Source organism: Mastigoproctus giganteus, chromosome 5 (assembly GCF_048544385.1).
Source record: "Mastigoproctus giganteus isolate SK-2022 chromosome 5, ASM4854438v1, whole genome shotgun sequence".
Lineage (NCBI taxonomy): Eukaryota > Metazoa > Arthropoda > Arachnida > Uropygi > Thelyphonidae > Mastigoproctus > Mastigoproctus giganteus.
The window spans coordinates 18,659,291-18,681,201 of record NC_143579.1 but is presented as its reverse complement, the minus strand read 5'-3'; positions in this window follow the sequence as shown (position 1 = coordinate 18,681,201).

Genomic DNA, 21,911 nt, shown 5'->3' with positions numbered 1-21,911 from the left:
CACAAAGGTGGAAATAATTCTTTCAAGCTGACGACCTTTTCAAAGATTTCATTTAAATTCCAAATGAAGACATTGCTATCGATTAACTGTGACTTTCCTACAAATTCTCCCACATGTGCGTACATCTGCAGAAGAATTTTCTTCTCGGAAATGTATTTTTAATATCTTTGGTAATTTAAAGCATTTTTCTGGCTGCCACACTAACAGGACCTCTACAGAAAGATCTTTTTTTCGTTCTGAATAAAAAGAAGCGATGTAATCTATCCTCAAATAGATGAAAATCAATTCCTAAGAGCTTTGAAAATGCTGCAGTTCCTCAGTTGCATTAATTTCTGAAAGGTATGGCGAATTCGTGACTGTTTGTACGGCTGCAGGCTGAAAATCAAGCAAACAAAAAAGAAAAATATGCAAGAAATTCTTCAGTTACGTTTCGAACAGAAAAGGAAGTAAGAAAACTTGAACGGTACTGTCTTCTTTCAAAGGTCAGCTTAAAAGCAGAAACGTTTTGATTTGCTACGATGGCAGCTTTCTTTTTTCTTCTTAAAGTCAACGAACCATTCAAAGGAAATATCGACAGCTTTCATCAACTTCTAACATTTTTATAAAAAGCCTGCCTCAGTTCCTGGTGACACTCAATTTCTTTTTTATTCTTTTTACACGAACCTCTCTTGACTAGAAGTACTTGGTCTTTCTTAAGTACTCCACGTTTTTTATCTGCTGCAGCCAGACATTGTTTTATACAGTTGCACGGGCTCAATGTCTCTCTCTCGTAGAGGTCTTCCATTGACCTCTATGGCAGGAGACATTAATTGATATTTAACAGACCATGAACAAGATTTTAAGAAAATTACGTGTGCAGTGCAATTTTTCTAAAAGCTTTAGGAAAGAACGAAAGAAAAAAGAACGTGATGCGCTCATGTTGTAAAAATAAAGTTGATTATAATTTAAAGGCACCGTGTTGGACATCTACAGACAGAAAATTGATAATCGTACAGCTTAGCTTTCAAAATGAATGTGCAAAGTGCACATGGGATAATATATTAATTAAGATTAGAGATGCAGTGCTTTATTTAATTATCTAAACACTTTTTCTGCATAGCAGTTTTGTACTTGAAAGATTCTGCATCTACTTTCCAGCAGAAATCAATGAACGTCTGCTTTACGTGCCTTCTCTGATTCCCTCGTGGGTAGCACGTTTGGTACGATCGCTGCGCTCCCCACACTGGATGTAAATGACCTGAGTTCGATTCCTGTCGATGATGTGAGGAATTTTATCGGTATTTTTCACAACGTGACCAAGTTAGTCGATCTTAGGCGATTGTAGTTTTTTCTCCCAGAAATTCGGATTTTTCATCCAGCAAAACTGAAAATTGCCATCAGAACACACGCAGTTTTCAGAGAATGTATCGAGCAATATGGCCTTAGTCGTTGATGCTCTTAAAACCCTATTACCACAACGACCTTCCTTGGTGAAGCTATAGCTGAGTTTCTCTGCCGTTTCTCTAAGAAACCAAATCAACCACCCCTTTCTTATTTTTGGCGCAATTTGTCTGCCTGGTCATATGTTTCATTGAGAATGCAATAAATTAATAAAATTATTATTTAATATTAAAAAATAAAACTAATAAGTATCGTATGTGAAAGTCCCAATTTTTATCTGAATTGCAACATATTCGTAATGAACCTGTAGTCTTTATTACCAATGAACACAGTGATCCTTTAGAGACAGAATTTTATTGCTTTTTAAATTTTATCGGAATTCTTTTATAAGCTAAATAAAGAATAATAAACGTGTCATGGCCTATTGTAAAATTATTGGTTAATAAAAGTTTGATAAGACTGTATTGACGGTAGAAACTCGATTCCTTGTATGAAATTGCCATATTTTAAACTTGTGAGATGCCATCAAGTGACGTTTACATGCAAAAGCGGTCTACATTGGTCCGAACGAGGGTGGTAGATTATCGTGATAGTTTTGTCGATAAGTTGGGATGAGAAATTGCACGTAGGGTTTTATGCGATTAATTTTATAGAGTAATTAAATACATCTATATGATAACAATTCATGCTGTTCCACAGTAAAGATTAAAATGAATGATAATTTGTTAGAGTTTAATTAGAAATCGTGTGATAATGGTCAACGTACTGCCATCGTAGGTAGCACAGTTGGTATAATCCCCGTTATCACCCCCACCCAGTGGAAAAGACCTCACTTCGAATCCCGTAAATGACGTGAGGAATTTTTGTGGGTCTTTTTCAAAACGTGGTTGAGTTAGTCGGTCTCGGATGAGGGTAGCATGGATTTTTCTCCCGGAAACTCGGCTTTTTCGTCCAGCAAACAGCAAATCAACAACAGAACAAACTCAATTTACAAATATTATATACGGTGCAATATGGCCTAAGTTGCTGATGCATCTAAAATCTTACAACAAGAACAGCCAAAGTACTGCATAAAGAACGTTCAGAATCTTTGAATAAATAAATAATCGTTAATGGGATTTTATATCGATCCCTGCGAGAAGGTGTTGCAGACATTTGGGGCATTTGAAAGTATAAGCAGAACAGGTATCCTTTAAAGTGGCTGATGTTTGATTTCATTTGAGATATTAGCGACCTGTAGATGATTGTCATCATGGTAAAATCTTTGTTTCTAAAGGTTTCTAATCAAAAAAATTAGAAATCTTTATTTAGTGTCTATTAGGATCGCATTTTGCCCCCTCCCCCCATGCACGTCGTGACATGGATTCCACTATGTGTCTGAAGGAGTCTCGCACCAGATTCGACCATTCTTATCATTTTGATTTGGATTCAGATCTTGAGAATTTGGCGGCAAGAATAGATGTTTAAAATCTTGAGAGTTTCTTGAATCATTCAAGCCACAATTTTTGCAAGGTGGATAGTTGGTCTGTCATCTTGAAAGAATCCATCCCAATCTGGATTAAAATGAAGCATTTCAGAGTGAAGGTGAAATAAAGATATTCATTTGAGATAAAACGACCTTCTGATGGTGTGAGCAGACTCAGTCCATACCAACAGCCTCTTGTATGGTGGACATGAAAACGTTTGTGTGCATGGCTTCACGAGGTTTACTTCACATTTTCACCCTACTAAAAAGTACAAATAGACACTCGTCAGAATACATGAACGTTTTCCATTGTTCGACCGTGCAGTCTTGCAGTTGGCAGCATCACTCCAAGCGAATCGTTTGATTTTTTACAGAAGTATGCGGCTTTGGTGCAGGTACGTTTCTATTAAATCCCAGATTCTTCTACTCCCACCGCATAGTTCTCTTGTAAATGGGTGTTTCTTTCCCTCTGCTGCATTCTTACATCCTTGAATTCTTGCATTCTTACATCCTTGAATTCTTTAATCCCTACGGTCGGTACATTGAAGTACCAACCCTCTACCGCATTTCTTCCTCTTAGAGCTGCTTTCTCCTTTCGTCTTGCACTCATTGTATACTTTTGAAATGGCTGGTTTTCGACACACCAGCGATTTCCCATGTTTGCTCATTTGTGACTCCTGATAAACTTACTCAAAGAATAACACCTTTCTGCTAGAAAGATCACCTGGCTTCCCCCTGTGTAATGATACGTTTAATTATCCGTTGACGTGCCCATCGTAATAGGTATCTTATTTTTTGCCAGTGAATGTATGTCTGTGGCTGAAATCAGCAATGTGATTCCTGCCTTTAACAGGACACCAGAAAGCACATCTCCCTCTGGTACACCTGTCATGGAAATTCATGTGAGAGCGTTGTTACCCACAAGTACAAAAAGCGTCTTCTTAGGGGACAAATAATAAGAATCCATAGAAGGCTGTTTGTCATCTCTGCTTTTTGTTGAAGATCATGAAGGATGGACACAGTGATTCTTCAAGAGGCTAGATACAAAGAGTGTACTTAATTTGGTAAAACTGCAGAGAGGGGTGCTTTTTGGGACGATACAAATCTTGTACCTGTCTCATAGTCAGGATACTTCGCAAGGTAGGCCCAGTCCCTTTTAAAGACTTAACTTTTCGAGTCCCCTTTAATGCCATATCTAGGTTTACAGCCTCCTCGATTGGATACTTGTTTTACGAAGCTCAAGATTTAAACTAATTTACATATTTTTGAAATAGCATGCTTAACTAATTCATTGTACTTTTGTTTGTTATCTGTAACTTAACTTTTGTACAGAAGTTTATGTTCGCGCTCTTTTCATGAAAAATGCCAAACATCCTTAGTCTCTTTTTACTCATTTGTTTCTCTGTTGGTCTGCTACCATCCATTAAGGAAATCCCCTGCGAGAATGCTAACGATTCTTTACTCAGATCTCAATTAACGCAATATCTTCATTAAAATTTAACATGAAACAAGTCTGTTTTGTGGTTCAAAGTTTCACTTTGCCTCCGGATCTCCTGCGTGTTTGACCTGTGCAGTCTTCGAGTCTGAGTTTGCGATATTCATTTTGTAAATCACAAGCGTGTTAATTAATTAACTTCATTTTGAAACGCCGAAGTAGGGAAATTTAATTCTGAAAGCATTATTTGCTGCCTTATGTATATTTTGGTTCCATACTTCCGAAATTTTTAAACGAATAAAATAAGTACTCCTTTCAACACAAAAGAATTATAAAAATGATTCCATCATTTGCTTTGGAATCGCGAATTTAACTAACAAGACGGTTTTTTTAAGTTTTTTTTTTTAGAAGAGAGGCGTGCTGTAAAAGACAAAAGAGTGTCTTTTTTAAATTTACATTTATTAATAATACGTTTCAAGAAAATATGTTTCTATTTAATTTTTTGCAATTTACTTAAAGAACAAACATGGTTTTTATAATAAATTATTACTAAATTTCTTGAACATTTTTTGAATAATTGACCAAGAGGCCTGTTTCAGGAGATGTCAAAGAAATATATATATTCGTGTTCTGAAATAGGGCAGAGGTCAAGGAAAAATATCAGCGCATAAAAATAGCATCTTGGAACTATGCATAGCTTCCCTTTTAGAGGGATGCGTGGCACTGTGAGTCGATCAATTCCCCTTCCTCTCAGTTTATATACAAAGTTTGCACATTCAGCCAATCTGATGATTTACTCTAATGTTTTGTGGATGCGAGAATTATCATACACATTACTTCCGAATGCTGGATTTTCAAATAAATTGCAGGAGTTGAAGTTCATAATCCATGTCAGATATCCCTTCGGAATAAACTACCATGCTCAGCAAGTTTTAGAATAATTGGCTAAAGAGAAAATACATTTATGCAAGGGTTCAATATTTATACAATTTTTTTTTTAAATTGTTATGTTCGTTCCATAATATAAAAAATGATAAATTATAATTTTTATATTTTTTCTTCGCTGTAAAAAAGTAAAAATTAAATGAGGTGGTGTGCTCCCATGTTATAGAGTCAAATACAGTTCAAATACATGCCTGTATTTGAACAAATATAGCCACACCAGCGATCAAATAAGGGGGCTTATCTGGTTCGCCATCATCTTTTTCGAATTCCTGTACGAAAGGAACGCCGTCTCTTTTTTAGCTCTCCATGCTTTCTTGTATTTAATTTCCATCTCTCGATTCGAAAATTGTAGATCTCTTAAAGTACCATTTATAACTGACACAATATAATAGCGTAGCTTAATTTAATTTATTAATTCCATCTCTGTTGTTGTTGTTGTTGTTGTTGTGAGGTTTTAGGAGCATCAGCGACTATGGCGATTTTCTGTTTGATGGACGAAAAACCAGAGTTTCCGGGAGAAAAACCCATGCTACGTTCGCCTGAGACCAACTAACTCAGCTACGTTGTGATAAAAGACCCATAATAAGTCTTCCCGTCATTGACGGGACTCGAACTCAAGTCTTTTTCACCCGGTGTGGGGAGGACGGCGATCTTACCCACGAGGGCTCCGCGTGTCTTTTCCGATTAATGGTTGTGTAACATATACGATTATAATACTCATAAATCAGCATCTCGCGACAGTCAGTAAATACCCATGTTTTCTTCTTTTGCTGAATTAATACCTTAACCTATCTTATCCACTTGGGCATATTTTAGGGAAATTGTCAACTAGAACAAATGCATTTTTAGCTTTCAGGATAAATCCATTGAACACTCCCCATAATAAACTCATATCAAACAGAGGGCTGTCTCTCCAGTTCACAGAGAGCCAAAAACTTCTTCAGATCACTATAGTCCCCACTCTCTTAAAATTGAAGCCCTCACATTTTCTTTTAATCATAGAAATATCTTTGGACTCTATCCATTTTATAACATTGTGGTCATTATTTCCTGTATCATCATATTCTGAATGGAACTTGGATCCTTCACGACAACCGAATCGAGGATATTAGACTCTCTTGTTTCTTCGTTAACTTTTTGATATAAATGAGTCATCCAGATGGCTCAAATTTGTTATTACGTTATGTATTGCCAGTTCATGAGTTCCAATCTACAAGTGATAGGTTTAAGTCGTCCATAGGGAGGCAATTACACTTTGCTGACCACAGACGTTTTTGTCATACTCCTCAGAGTAGTTTAATCTATAATATATCCTGATTATCATCTCCCCTTTATTGCAAGTCATCTGCACTACGCAGACCCAACGTCCATCAGGATGTTGCTCTTCCACATAGGACTCCATAAAGCTCTTCCACATAAGACTCCATAAAGCTCTTCCACATAGGACTCCATAAAGCTCTTCCACATAGAACTCAGATGGTAGACAAATTCCTTTCGGGAGGACATGGGAGGATATTCTTCGGGTAGAGCGACCGGAATTACATTGCAGGACCTGAATCCGACTGAGCATGTCGACATCCATCAGAAACATGAGGGCCTATTGCGAGAATTTTTTATTTAGTTATGCAAGGCTAGACCAACAAAATACTTTAAATTAATGGAAAAAAATTATTAATTGTTAAAATTTTATTAATTATTAATGAACAGCGAAATTTTAGTAGATTAGATCGATACGCAAATCCGAATTATTCTTCGAAACCACTAGGAAACCAAATTTAAAAACAGCAATGGTTATTTTCTACAGTAAAACGAGACTGTGTGAAATAGTATAATTTGTTTTAATAATTAAACTCTTGTATTCACTATTGGAATCAAGCAATAATGATATCAGAAACATTAGTTTCAAAATACTCTTTATAGAATTGCTTTTCGTATTTGAGAAAGATTTGTAATATTAATTTCCTCGCCTCTTGTGGTCTGCTGTATGTTCAATGAAACCCTTCCAGTCTGAATCTAAAAGCTAATCCTCACTTTTGGTTAACTTAATCGGAATGAATACACAAGTGTAGGATACTGTGCTTCCTGGAAACACCATGCACACTCTGTTATTAAAACTGAACTGTCAAGACTGAGTCTGTTGCCAGTGGAAACAAAGACTGCACCTTCAGGACTGTCAAAACTAAACTTACGTAAATGCTTGGGAATTTAATTATACCAGAGATAGTTGATAGAGCGAGTCATTTCGAGGAAGCACAATGAAAGGTCTGTTCCGGACTCTTCAAAGTTTAGAATAATTACAGAGGATATGGATGTGGAGTTGTTATTTTGGCGTTTGTTCTCTACTACAGCGTGAGCGGTTTCCTTCTTGATGGTCTCCAACTGCGATGTGGAGAATTTAGCTAACGACAAAATAATTTTGTTCTGAAGATTACTGTTCGCATCTGTTTTATAGTTAAATGACCAAATAATTTGGAGAAACTTCTTGAAATTGGAATACGCAGAGGCAGAAAATAAAAGAAATGTGTTAATGGAAAAACGTGTTCAGCATTTAAATCGGCAATATAAAAAGGAAAACTAATAATACAAATGGAAGTGATAATGAAAATACAGTTCTGATAAACTTAATGTTTCCAGTGATTGGTAATTAAATACCGCATTGCACGTTGGATATAGTTTTATGATTGGAGTAAATGAATTAATTTTCTTCTCAGACACGAATTTTTGCAGCAGGATAACAAAAGATGGTATAAAAAGGATATAAGCAGGCTTTAATAAAGAAGGTACAGATAAAATCACATCGATATCCTCTGCATAAGACATTGGGTGTTGTCTGACCAGTCATCAAGCACACTGGGGATTTGGGTGGTGGAAAAGTGGTGGCTAATTCACGCACCGAGGAGGGTAGTTTAGAAGGAAGGTCGTGAAGCATTTCGTGTGTGAGATCGAACAGTCAGCTGTCCGATCAATATAAGAGACTTGCCATCTTTTTGAAAGCTGAGTAAACAAGTTACAGTGAAGCCAATGTTGTGTTCTTTCATATTTCACCGTGTGATGCCTTCCTGTCAGTCATCATGTTCTCTAGAGGAGAAAAGAGTTAGGCGAAGAGGATTTTAGTTTTGGAGCTCTAAGTTTGTGCCATTACAGCAGCACAGAGTACCTGTGGAGTTAAGTAGTGCAGCAGTTACGTTCTTTTCTCTCCGAGCTTCCATTGTGTAAACAGGATTTCAAACTAAGATAAGGTTTATTGATGGGGTTAGAGGGATTTCGCTAAAATTCAATCTTTTGTGATGTGTCCTACTTGGATTTGTCACAAACAGTATCGAGCCTTTATACAAGGAGTGCGTTGGTCTGCCAAAGGTTCTTTGCCACTTTTGTGAGGTTTTGGATTAGAGATGTAAAAACAGAAAGAACCCATGAAGAAGGAAGTTGTGCTTGTCAGTGTGAGCTCAGTTTATTTTTGAGGTTATCGTGTAAAACTTGTGCTGAAAAGTAACTAAAGTGTGTTCGAACAATCCGAACTTATATACCTTCAATATGACTCAGAGTAGTTCATTAACTACTCTGAGTCATATTGAAGGTTCCAAAGATTTAAAGTAAGCCATGCAATAGATTCAATGTTTTCCAACAATATTTTAAGTGAATATAAAATATATACTTTTTTTATGATTTTCTATTTTAATGGATTGTATCCTGTAATAATTTTAAGTCACGTATGGTGCAGGAAAGAAAGCTCAGCATTCATTATTAAAATCTGAATATTATTCTGAATAATTTAAAAATATTCTTAAATTTTCAATTTAACAAATTTTAAAGTATTTTTTAATTTTTTAAAAGTTTGTTGGAATATTTTATTATCATATTTATGTATAAAAATACATTATTGTAATAAAAAGGGATGCATCTTATTTAAAAGAATGTGATAACGTATCACATAGTGTATAGAATATTTAAAAATACATCCTGTTTCACAGAGGAATCACCCGTCCCCCTGGTGAGAACTTCATTCTAAAGGTTAGAGTTTCTGTCATGGTTATTAATTCTAGGAATCCACATATTTTTTAAGTGTCAAAAGAGCTAAGGCTACGAGGGTCTAGACGCCTCATAGCCTTAGTTGCTTTGGTGCATACACGCATTACATTACTTGAAATGAAAGTACTGTGAGACACCACGTGATAATAAATAAATACGGCGTTGTTTTTATATTGTCTCTGTCGTGTGAACTCCTCTGACCTCGCGTGGTCTAACAGTATAAACAGATATTTTATTTATTTAATACTGTCAAATTAAAATAAAAAATATTAAAATCATTTCTTGTTCATTTAAACCAAAACATCTATAATTCTCTTCATCAGTAATTACTCTCTCGAAAAGTCCAAACAACGAATCAACAGTGGAATTTCTTTGGGATTATCTTTCAGAAGAAAAAGAGTAGTCGTCAGCCATCTGTGCTTGCAGCATCTCCCAATCCGTATTTCTTTTCTCTTCTCAAATAAGTTTTCCTGGTTTTCTTCTTTCATTACAGTTTTGCCAATCGAAAGTAGATGGCAAAGAGAGTTGGAGTTTTGTTGCTACTCGTCCGTTTTCTTTTCGGGTAAAAATTGTTCTAGTGTTCGGATCGAACCATCAATGACTGCATTTTTTTTCTTCCTCTAGGGAAATGTAAAAATGCTTTTTCTTCTAAGAAACCATTTAAGACACTCCCGAAATAAACACAGTTCACCAAGAAGATAAAAACAGAATACCCTGGAATCAAAGAAAACCATTTAAAAAATCATGTTTTAAGCCTAAAGGTAAATCTAACGCGGAGATCAATCGAAGGCAGCTTTAGTTTAGTTTTGGATTGAGGAAGAATGATTTTTGGAATATAATGTTGTTTTTTCATGCATTATTGTTTGTGTTTCATTAGCAGCAGAATCGAGTAAGATTCAATGAAGTTCCCAGTAGTCAACTGCTAGATACCTTGCCCATATAAATTTTCTAAACAAAACGGTAAAGTTACTACCAAATTAACTATAAAATCTTCTTTATCGAAAGATTTAAATAATTTAATTTATTTATCTTTTTATATTATTCTGCAATACCCTAATTGTGTTGTTTGTTAAATAAAAATTAATTTAAACACATCTGGTCTTTAATAAGTGGAAAACGAAATGTTTCAGAGGTTTAATAATGTTAAATCCATCATATGAAAGGGGATCGCAACCAATCACAAATGTCCTTTGAGCTTAGCAGGCACTGGGAATAATTTCGTTGAGTGGCACCTTCACAATGGGTTATCTTGGTATTGCACTACTTAAAAACTGGCCTTTTGACGGACGCTGTTTAACAATCTACTTTTCCCAAATCGCGTAACTTCAAATAATTGGCAGATCCTTATTAAAACAGAAATGAGCTCTTCAACTTCACGAGTTGCCTATATATTACACTACTTTAAAGAGCACTTCCATGTAGCTAATTGCTGTTTCAAGTGTGTGATTGTTAAGCGTCAAAGCAACTAAGGCTACTGCTTAGGATGTGAAAGTGGTTAAAGCACTGTTTATAGTTCTGTGTCATTTACAAGAAGAAAATTATTTGCTTGTTTGTTCATTTGAAGTTGTGTAATAACGAGGAAAGTCGTTACGCAGGTGGAGATCCTCTAGGAGGAATCTACACTATGCTATTTATAAATAAATCGTTATATTTTTTCTTTTCTAGTTGAAATATTGGGTTGTATTAGAACATCTTAAACCTAATGAGGAAGAGAACTTATGTACAGTTATGGTTTAAACTTTATTCTTCAAATTTTAAGTTATAACATATGTATAATGATGTCCTTTTTGCAAAATTTTGTTTCATTTCAAATTGTAATATTTGTGTACATAATGATGCTATACAATACAGGCATTACAGTTTACCACGAACCCAACTTTTTCACTTCAAATGTATCCCAGATAATCTTCGTCTATTTTCATGGCCCTGCACTCTGTCTTTTAGAATTCTGTAACCTAAAAAGATTAAAGAATCGCATTTATTTAATAATCTGATGGAAAACACAATCCTCATTTCCATAATAAGTGTGCTATCCAATAAGTAGCAATTATGCGTGGTGGATTATTAGGCAGCACTCACCAATATTATGAAGAATCGGACTAAATTTGTCTTGCCCCACCAAACAGATAACATATTATCAATGGTCTTATCTCATTTATCCGTTTTGTTTTGGTTAAGTTTGGTTAAGTTGATGATGTGAGAAATTTTATGGATCTTTTTCACAACGTGGCTGAGTTAGTCGGTCTCAGGCGAGGGTAGCATGTTTTTTTTCTCCAGGAAACTCGAGTGTACGCTTAACAATATAGATTTTCAGAAGATTGCTGGTATTGGGCTTAGTTATGTCCAACAGGTAGGCAGCCATTTCCTACTTATCGATAAGGGTTATGTCTGGTCTGTTGTACAGGACCGTCTTGTCCGTTATTGTACATCTGTATAACTGGACCTCCACTTTGGAGGAAAAAGCAGTTCATTAGTTCATATATCAACGAAACAGCTATTTCGCACTAAAGCTGATCACCAGAGACACTTCAAAAGAGACCTCGGAGTAATACTGTAGATGACACATGTTGTCAATGCCATCTGGTCGTAACCCTTATCGACAAAAAAGGAAATGGCTACCTACCTGATCGACATAGCAATGCTCAACACCAGCAACCTCCAGAAAAGATACGAGGAAAAGATCAATCGTAAGACAGGAAGTGAAAGAAAACAGCGAGAATGGTCACCGGCACAGAAACCTGATAACAGCCTGGAAATATGTGGAGATCCGATTTTGAGCAGGGCTTTAGTTTTCTGCGTATTTAACATCTGATGGTGTGGATGACGCAAAGATTTCAAATACTTCAGAACGAAAAGAGCCGATCTTCCCCCGGAAACTTTATTAATAGAGAAATCATCCAAAAGGCCTTCTGGTTAACGTAATTACACTTGGGAGCCCTCCAGCCAACTAAGGCACGCAGTGCGTCAGGTTTCCTTCGACTTTTCTGTAAGGAACTGGATCTCTTTTAGTCCGATTACAGTTAGCTTAACTGCCCAAGGCTTTCAGAGTTAATCTCTCTCTCGATTTCGCGCAAAGCTTTCTGCGGTAGCGATAACTCGCAGTGAAGTTTCGGGGTGCCACTATTATTTAATATTCTAAGATCGAGGATATTACAAAGTTTGTAGTTTTCTTTTCTTTCAATAGATCCGTTTGGTTTGGTTTAACACAAAAAAAAAAAAAAAAAAAAAAAAAAACTTAGAATGCCAAGTAGTTAATTTTTAAAAAAAATATTTTTCTTTTAAAAAAAGAAATCCAATGACCAAGACCATGATCCATTAGAACCAAAGTACTGTAAATTGTTGGAACAGTTCTCTCACCGTTGTGGAGAACATACGTACGGAGAACGATTTTAGCATGGTGCGTAGTCCTCATAAACTGCCAGGTATGTTTCGCACCTGTGATGCGTCCTTAAAATCAAGATAACAATGAATTGCTGTTGGATCAATTGCCAGTCCTGTGTAAGTGCTGCTTCCAGCTGAAATAGTGTCATTGGACAGGCCGGAGGAGCTGCAATGCATCTTCCTAGGACTTCCTAGACATGCTTGATGGGATTCAAGTTGGACAAGCTGGAAGACCAGTCCATTTCGTCTTACATGGTATTGTTGAACAGCTGTGCGCTATAGAGTTGAGTGTTATTGTCCATCAGAACGAACTCTTCGTCTATGTCATTACTGCTCTCGTGGTTAGCGCAGTTAGTAGAATCGCCGTTGATGACGTCAGGAATTTTTGTATGCTTTTTTCACAGCGTGGCTGAGTTATTCCGCTTTAGGCGAGGCTAGCATGGTTTAAAATGGGGAGGATGCGATTCTATCAACACACAGTTGGTATAACCACGGTCCTCCCCTTACCGGGTGGAAAAGAACTGATTCAATTCCCTTCTAATCCATCGTCGATGTCGTTTATAAAATTCAGAAACAACAGTTTGCCAAGCAGCGATTCTTGAGGGGACCTGACTTCTAACTTAACACCAATCTGAAGAATAACCATCAATTACAACCCTCTGCTTTCTGCCCTGCAGCCACCCAGCAATCCATCATAGAATTTTTCCAGTAATCCCTACATGTTCCTGCTTATTACAACAACCTTCGCATGATATACAATGCAATAAGGACTAAGTTGCCGATGTGCCTAAAATCCTACAACAACCAACCAATCAACGTCATCAGTTCAGGGAAGGGTATTGGGGAGGGGGGGGGGTTTCTTTGCTATCTCTGCCTGCAGTCAGAGCCCCGTTCCTGATGATGTGGGATCTGCACGATCACAAACTAATGCCATTCCATACCATCAATCCACCACAATTAAATTGACTGAGTTCCTTTGCGTACAGAGAATTGATTTGGGTTCCTGATTCACGCCACACTAGGATCTGACGAGAATTCGAGTTCAGACTGTTCTTGAATAATACAAGGTGCCATCTTGTAATTTCAATTGAAATTTTCGAACAACCACATTCTTCTGCCCCTACGATCTCGGGAACTCAATGTGACACATACCATAGATCTTCTTGCATAACCTCCATGTCTATGCAGATAACATCGATTCACTTGAGTTGATACCTGCAACGCTATCGCTGCAGGACAAAGTCCGAGTAGTTGAGTAGACTTCAAGCGTTGACTTAATTTCATCCTGTATTTGTCGGAGAACTTAGTAATTTACATTTGAGCTCCACTTCGTGAACGTGTGCTGTCATTGCAATCACAATGAATATCTACACAGTAGATTGTCCAATAGTCGTGTCGCGATCAGCTATTTGTTTTGACCAGTGTAATTGGATGTCACTGGACGAAATAATGTTAAACGAATTTTGGAGGCGTTTTGTGACCAGTGATAAAAATACTACCAGCGGATGGCCGGTATCTGGTCCTAACTGGCAAGCGATGCAGAAGGATTACAGCTATAGCACATCAGCTCTCTTCTGTCTTCCTCTGAACTTTATTCCTCAGGCTGAGGAGAAAAAGATCTGTTAACATTCACCAGCGCAATTCTAAAATGTATATGAATATCTGGGTGGTGTCAGCAAAATATACCTAGATTAAATACTCGTAATTTTTCCAGAGTTAATATATCGGTCTAATTCTGTTTAGGTCCCAAGAGAAATACAATAAACACCACTTGTGAATATAACTTGAATTTTAGTTTAATTGGGTTATTAGGAACAGCTTTTTCTACAATGTATTGGTTAGATCGACGGATGTATACATCCACAGAAGACGGTAGATGGCGATTCCCTGAATTCAGGTCATAATTACACCCATCATCAACTCCCAGAAGTGCAATTCTCTGTGCTCAATGTGTGTGTTCTCTTGACATCAGCAAACACTCAACAACACAAAGTTCTGTTAATGGAACACATCTCACCAGGCTGCAACAAGTAGACGAATTCTTCAATTGTCTTCATTCTAATCAATCACCCGAAAATAGTCCAAGTTCAATACTGTAGTCGCAAAGTCTCCAGCAGAAAATCCATAATGGACTTCAAAAGTCCATGATGTCAACCAAATAAAATATTAAAAATTAATATCATTGTAGGTGGTCTCTGAAATATTATGTAAAACAATGTTCTGATATTTTGTATGATACATAAAATTATTATTGCTCTTGATATCAGCAACATAAGTTATTTAGGTGTTTATTAAAAATTGGCGAATGTTTGTTTTATTTCTGACTGTTTAATTTCCCCTAAAATTCTTTAATTCCACCGTCATCTGAATAACCTTTATTAGCATTTTATTTGCTATTACATTCACGGAAGAGGAGGTTGCATTAGTCATAAATAAAATCAAAAATGGAAAAGCTCCCGGACTGACGTCATCGAGGGGGGAGGGTCCATCAAACACCTTTGGTCTGTTGCATCCGATATTCTAGTACAACTATTCAACACGTATCTTAATGAAGGCTCCTTTCATACACGTTGGAAACACGCCAACCTCAGGCTTTTACCCAAGTATCCAAATCATCCTGGTGGTGCAGCCAAAGCATATCGTCCAATTTCTCTATTGCCAATATTAGGAAAAGTATTTGAGAGGTTACTTCTCATCCGTCTTCAGTCTGTCCATGAAACCAAAGGACTCGCCTCTACACTCCACCTTGGCTTCAAGCTATGAAACAAAATTGCATAGTATCACCCTCCAACTCACCAGAGGCTGCTCGCCGGGCTATGTTCTGGGGCCAGCTGTTTGGAATATGATTCGAGATGAATGGCTCCTGCAAGACTTCCCCCGCACCACACAGCTATCATATGTAGATGACCTGGTTATCGTTGTTGACGGCCCTGCTCGTTTAGCTATTGAGACCAGAGCCAGCAGAGTCTTGATTGCCCTGTCGGCTAGTGCTGAAGAGAATAAGCTGGAAATCTCTACAGATAAAAACAGAACTCTGCTTCTCAAAGGCTGTCTTGACATCAACAGATCACCATCCATTCGTTATAAAGGACATGCACTCAAAAATCAACGTTCATTCAAATATTTAGGTGTCACCCTAGATGATCGCAGAACTTTCATGCCACATCTAAAGTCCATGAAAGAGAAGGCCAAAAATTATATCAATATGCTTGCTCGCTTCACCCGCAAAGACTGGGGTCTTAAGGGACCTGCACTCCACCTTCTTCATTCAGCTGTTTTTGTACCTTTCATAACATACGGCGCTGCCGTATGGTTCCATCGTTTGTCCATCATCAGCACTAGGAACGTTATTCTGCAGATACAACGGTTGATATTATTTAAAATGACTCGGGCTTGTAGAATGACCTGAACAGCAGCACTACAAGTATTAACAGGTTGTATCCCCCTTGAACTCCAAGCGGTCTTCACAGTGCTTTCACATTCCATCAGAAAGAACAAAAAAACTGAATTCCTGGGGATAAAAACTATTGTCGATGCAGATCCGAAACAAGAACTCCGGCGTACTTGGCTGGAACTTGTTTCCTTCTGGCAAATCCGTTGGGATGATTCCACTAAAGGCAATACTACCAAGCTATTTCTACCTAGTGTCTCCTACCTCAACAAACAAAGACTTGGCTGGTTCTTCCCTAATTTACATACTACCTTTCTTCTGACAGGACATGGCTCATTAAAAAAGCGACTTCAGGACTTCCGGCTTGTAAAGGACGCCCATTGTGTTTGTGGAGAACTGGAGGACTGGCACCACGTAATGCACTCGTGTAACATCTACCTTGACCTACGTAATCAACTGTTACTGGATATAAATTTACTCACACTCAGCCGGAAAGCAACCTGTTAAAATCAAAAGAAGCGTTTTTAGCTTTTAGTAGGTATGCCTCAGCAGTCTTCAAAAGGCGTTTATATCATCTTTCCACGTCTGCCCCCCCACAACGTAGATATCCAGACCAGACGTTCCTGAAACTGCTATGATCTCTGCTCTTCCCTCTTCACCGGCCACTATCAGAACTGAATGAACATCCAACTGGACATCTTCCTTCTAAGAATTACGGCACTGAACTGATAGCAATCAACTCAGACCACTTCCCATTGCACTTATTCAACTTTGCAGACCTCCCTTGTTTTGCAAGCTGTCTTCCTTTTCCTAGCCTTCGATAAGCTCCCAGACTAGGGTTGATTCCTACTTCTCCCTTCCCACCTCTTCTTTCCGCTGGAGGATGCCTTCTTTTTTCATCCTCCTCCTTTTGCCTACCTTTACTCCATCACTTTTACTACCTTCCCCACTCTCTTCCCTTTTTTTTTTGTTTTTGGTTGGTCTCGCTCCAGAAAGCTCAGACGATTGAACTTGGGATTGAACCAAGGACCACTAGATCTGCAGTCGAATGCTTTACCATTGAACTACATCCCCTTTCTGTGAATAAAGAAACGTTATCTTCAGGATAATCATGTATTAAAACATTGTAAACGTCTCTGGACCGATTATTGATGGTGTAACCGCTATTTTGAACAGTCAGTTCATAAGAAGTACAGCAAGATGTGTTATGAATTCCTCATTGGAAAAGAGTAATTTTTTTTGCTATTTTACGTTCGACTCACAGACAAACTGTATTTAGAACGCATGCAGGTTATGGACTTAAAACACTAAACCTGGTAGCTTGGGTTTCCTTTGATAGATTAAAAAATAAAGTCAACCCATTAATTTCTTACTAAAATAGTAATTCAAATTAATAAAAGCTGTAGCCATCGTTCAAAGTTCTGGAGCAAAAAACGTCCATTACTTCACGCCCGATTAACTTTAGCGAATATCGATTCCTCTTGTCTTATATGAATTTTTACGATGCATCCTCTTTCATCTGGCTAATGGATGACACAACGTGGCCACTACGTGCATTACTCTGATTAATATTCATTGGGACACTTTGGACAAAGAACAGATCTTTGAATATCGATGCCGGTTTAAAAAGAAAAGAAAAGAAAACACGCCAATCGGAAATCTTCAGTAATTAATAAAGATGCGCATGAAACACGTGTTGGGAATATTTATAAGCGAAAAGATGAAAGAAGTACCATCTTTCGGTAACGGAGAAATAATTGAAGATGACAGAAGTGTGCTGTTGTATTAAGGCGAAGAAATCTTTTAAAGCTTTAACAGACATATCCGTTGAATTCGCAATTACGAGGGTTGTTCAAGAAGTAGTGGCAATAGCTCATATGCGTCACTCCTCTTTAATACGTACACCAACGTTCTCTCTCCTAGAAGGATGTCAGATCGTTGTTGTACGCATATTTCATTTTTTGTACAGGTAGTACACAGTAGTACAAGGATTACTAGGTTTACTGCTTAATGCGTCGATTTCATGGAAGCTCTTCTAAACGAGCTATCTACATTGCACTACTCTTAAAAAGAATATTAATAAAACCCTACTACACCAAAAACTGTGGGAAGCAGAAGCAGAAGTGCATTTTGGTACGCTTAATTTAATTTCTTGCTTTTTGATAAGAAACTTTATGTTCAATCTTATATTTTTGTATTCTTTCTCTAAGTTCAGAGTTCACAATCTTTAAAGTATGCTGGATGGTTCTCCTACAATTAGGACACAGCAGAGTTGATGCCTCGCATTCTGTTTGGACATGTTGAATCTCCACGACATGCTGTCTACGAGTAACCAAATTTCTAGCAATTGAATGATCTCAGGGGATGCTGGATAGAGCCGAACGCTGCAGTTTAAGTAACCTGTTTTGACTGAAGCTGGTGATTTGGTGTACTGAACATTACGATTATGTAACATGTTGGAAATAAGTTGCCATCTTCACGATTCGTTTTGCTTCAGTCACGTTTTGATCATTTCGTTGCTGGAACATTTCTTCAGAAACGTTTAATAGATCCCATTCAGTTATAACTCCTTGGAATAATTCAGTGTGATATGTGGGATGATTGAATTTGAAATGTGTGAGAAGTGAGCTGTAATAACAATAACTCAGAGTGTCTTGGTCACTATTAGTAAATCTCCTGATTGGAGCCGTTTCATAATTTTCGGTGATCCTGCTGCATTTTCGGGGCACTTCTGAATGACGAAAGTTGAGAGCTTGCTCCCAGGCTGACAGATAATGTAATCCTGGATATTCCTGCTTGTTTGTGGCATTTTTCAGTTTCTTCTGCAGAGAGAATTCATGGTCAGTTTCATGATTGTCATTGTATTGAGAGCGCTTCTATCCTAAAGGTAGAAATTCATTAGGGTTCATTCTTTTCCTTTTGCAGCTTTTAGAGAGGGGAGGATTTGCTTGTTTGCATCTAGACCCTTAAGTCGCTTCGAAGCACTGCACCTGTTTTCGTAAATGATTTCGAAGACCAGTAGTACCAATATTTAACACAGGCACACGACTCTAATTTGAATGCGATTACACGTGTTCCTTCTTGTGGTGAACTTTGAAACTAAGTTATTTTCATCTGCCTCGATATACACCTCCACATGCATTGAACATTAATCAAATAAGGAGCCTTTACCTTAAATTGGCATCGGTGGACACTTATTTTCTTTCGTAAACATTTGAATATTCCTCATCAAGTTCTTGATGTTCCAAATGATGTTCGAATCCTTTCTCCATCCTCCGCATTGATGATTTCTAACGGTAATTAGGTTTAAAGTTCATTTTTCACTCAGCTAAATTCCAAAGGAGTATGACAGAAATAGCTAGGGAGATGCTATCTGAAGGCCATTATTCATAAATTAGCTAACAAGCTACAATTTACTGTTGTTAAGGATAGTTGCTGTAGGTTATTGAATTGTCAGAGATTCGTTACCTCCGAAAAGTGAAGCACATTTTCATAATTGGATCGAAGCAACGTTTGAAAGCCTGTTTTGCATTCGTCTGATTCATCCGTTTTGTAATCCGTTTAAAGATAATTTGGCGAGAGCGATAGTTGAAGCGTGCTTCTGTTATCAGATCTATCAATTCGTGCTGAAAAATTGCTCGAGGTTATCTCAGCGTTTTACGGGTCGGTTCTTTATTGCGTACTTCATACACAACTCAGTGATTTTTTCCTTAATCCTCATGGCTACTTCGACACGGTTGAATATATTATAGCAGTGTACGAGCGTTATAGCGGTGTTCACTCTAAAAGAGACGCCATGCCTTGTATCATTTATGAACTTCGTTTAAAATTGGATACTGCGTATACACCTCGTCTGATGAACAATACATATACAACTGGAAAAGCTCAGTAAACTTCAATTTATAATGTCAAAGCTGTGGAGTATTGATCATCCATTTCTGTATTTGTAGGCAGTTTCATGCAGCGTCGATAATTCAATCTGTACAAGTCTTCGGGCCATTTTTTGAGGGCCAGCCACATTTTCAAGACATTTCTGAATTAAAAACGGGGACAAATTACTCAATTAGAAAACGAGGAGCACGGTTTTCAGTTCCTTCTTTTATCTGCCTCCTTGCATTGGATGTATTTATATTATCTCTGGTCTATGGATCTGGATCAAGGGTACGTCTGTTGGTATACATCTGTTGTATCATCTGTTGATATACATAAGTGGTACGTCTGTTCATATGCGTCATTGCTCCTTTTAACCTTGGGATTTTATCGCAGAGAAAATCACTTGTCACTCGGGGCCAGAAAATGGACTTTGACTCTCTCAGCATTGACTCCCTCCTCTTCAGGTACAAATTCCTTGTGAACCACACTGAAACGATTTCGTCCTTGGTGATAATTCTGAAGCCAATTCATGCTCTTCTGACTCTTGGTCGTATTGAAACACCCAACACTTATCTCCAGTGACAATACAGTGGAGGAAGTCAGGATTGTCATGACAAGCCTGGATGAAGTCTTTGCTAAATGATACTCGTCGTTGCTTCTGCTCAACCATTTGTGGCTGTGCGGCACACATTTTGCTCAGCCCTTCCTTTTCCCTAAATCTTTATGCACAATTTGATGACTCGTCTCCTTATTCATATCAAAATCATCAGCCATCATTATGAGGGTCAAACTACAATCTCTTGCCACAATTTCCCTTAATTTTGCAACTCTGTCCTCATTTCGAGAGATCAATGGACGTTCACTTCTTAGGTCTTCGTGAAAATCCTCACGTCCATCTTTGAACCGCGTTATCCATTCAAACGGCTCATCGCCATAAATGGTTCGAAATATTTCACACGTTTCTGTTGCAGATTTTCTCAAGTAATGAAGACAGAACACGAATCTAAAAGAGTTGAAGGGAAATATCTAAACCGCACACTTTGGAAGAAACGCTTTACAATATTTAATACTGTTCTGTTATAAGCGGTTCCAACATTTTTCTGTTTTTGATATGCCTGATATTACTCTCGCCATTCTTGAAATAAAATATTGGGTGGGGGTTGGTGCATCAGCAACTAAGACAGATGCACCTACAACCACCAACTAAATTTTTCGGACAAGTAAAACCGATTGGTAGCGTGTTCTATTTATTTGTTCTTTACAAGAACGAAAAAAAACCAACACGCTGTCCTCACCTGAGACCGACTAACTCAGCTACCTTGTGAAAAAGGCCAATAAAAATTCCTAGCGTCATTGATGGGATTCAAACTGAAGTCTTTTCCACCCAGGGTTCGGAGGACGCTGATTCTACCAACTGGACTACCCACAAGAGTAATATCTCTTAATTTTCTTTCATTTGCTTATCTACTTTATAAACGCCAAGCATTAAGTGTAAATGCGAAGCTGAATTTGAAAGTGACTTCCAAAGGAGTAAGAAACAATGCGTACTCTGCAAATCCCGTTGCAGTAGACTCACCAGAGAATTTCGTGAAGTACATCCGTAATTAGCACGCAATCGCTTCACAGGCTCGTGATTTACGAAGCTGCGAAAGGGAGCTAAGATCGACCGTGATCTACTCTAACGTCGTGACTTAAGGGTGAAACTAAACTTTCCTCCATAAATTAGAATGTAATCAGCATACATTTAAACAAAGGAAGCACTTTTAATGAGGGAGTCGCTTGTCACGAGGGATAACTCACGTATCTTTAACAACTCCCTCACAGCATTTGCGATTAGCTGCACTACTGTGTTTAGTAAAGGTTCCAATAGTTTAAATTGTAAAGTTTAAAATTTTAAAAGTTAAAGTTTTTCATTATCAAACCCAACACTAACAAATCCTCTTAAATAAATTTGTAACATGGCTGTGTAAGGATACTCGGGCAGAACCCACATCAGCATCTGTGTGTGTTTC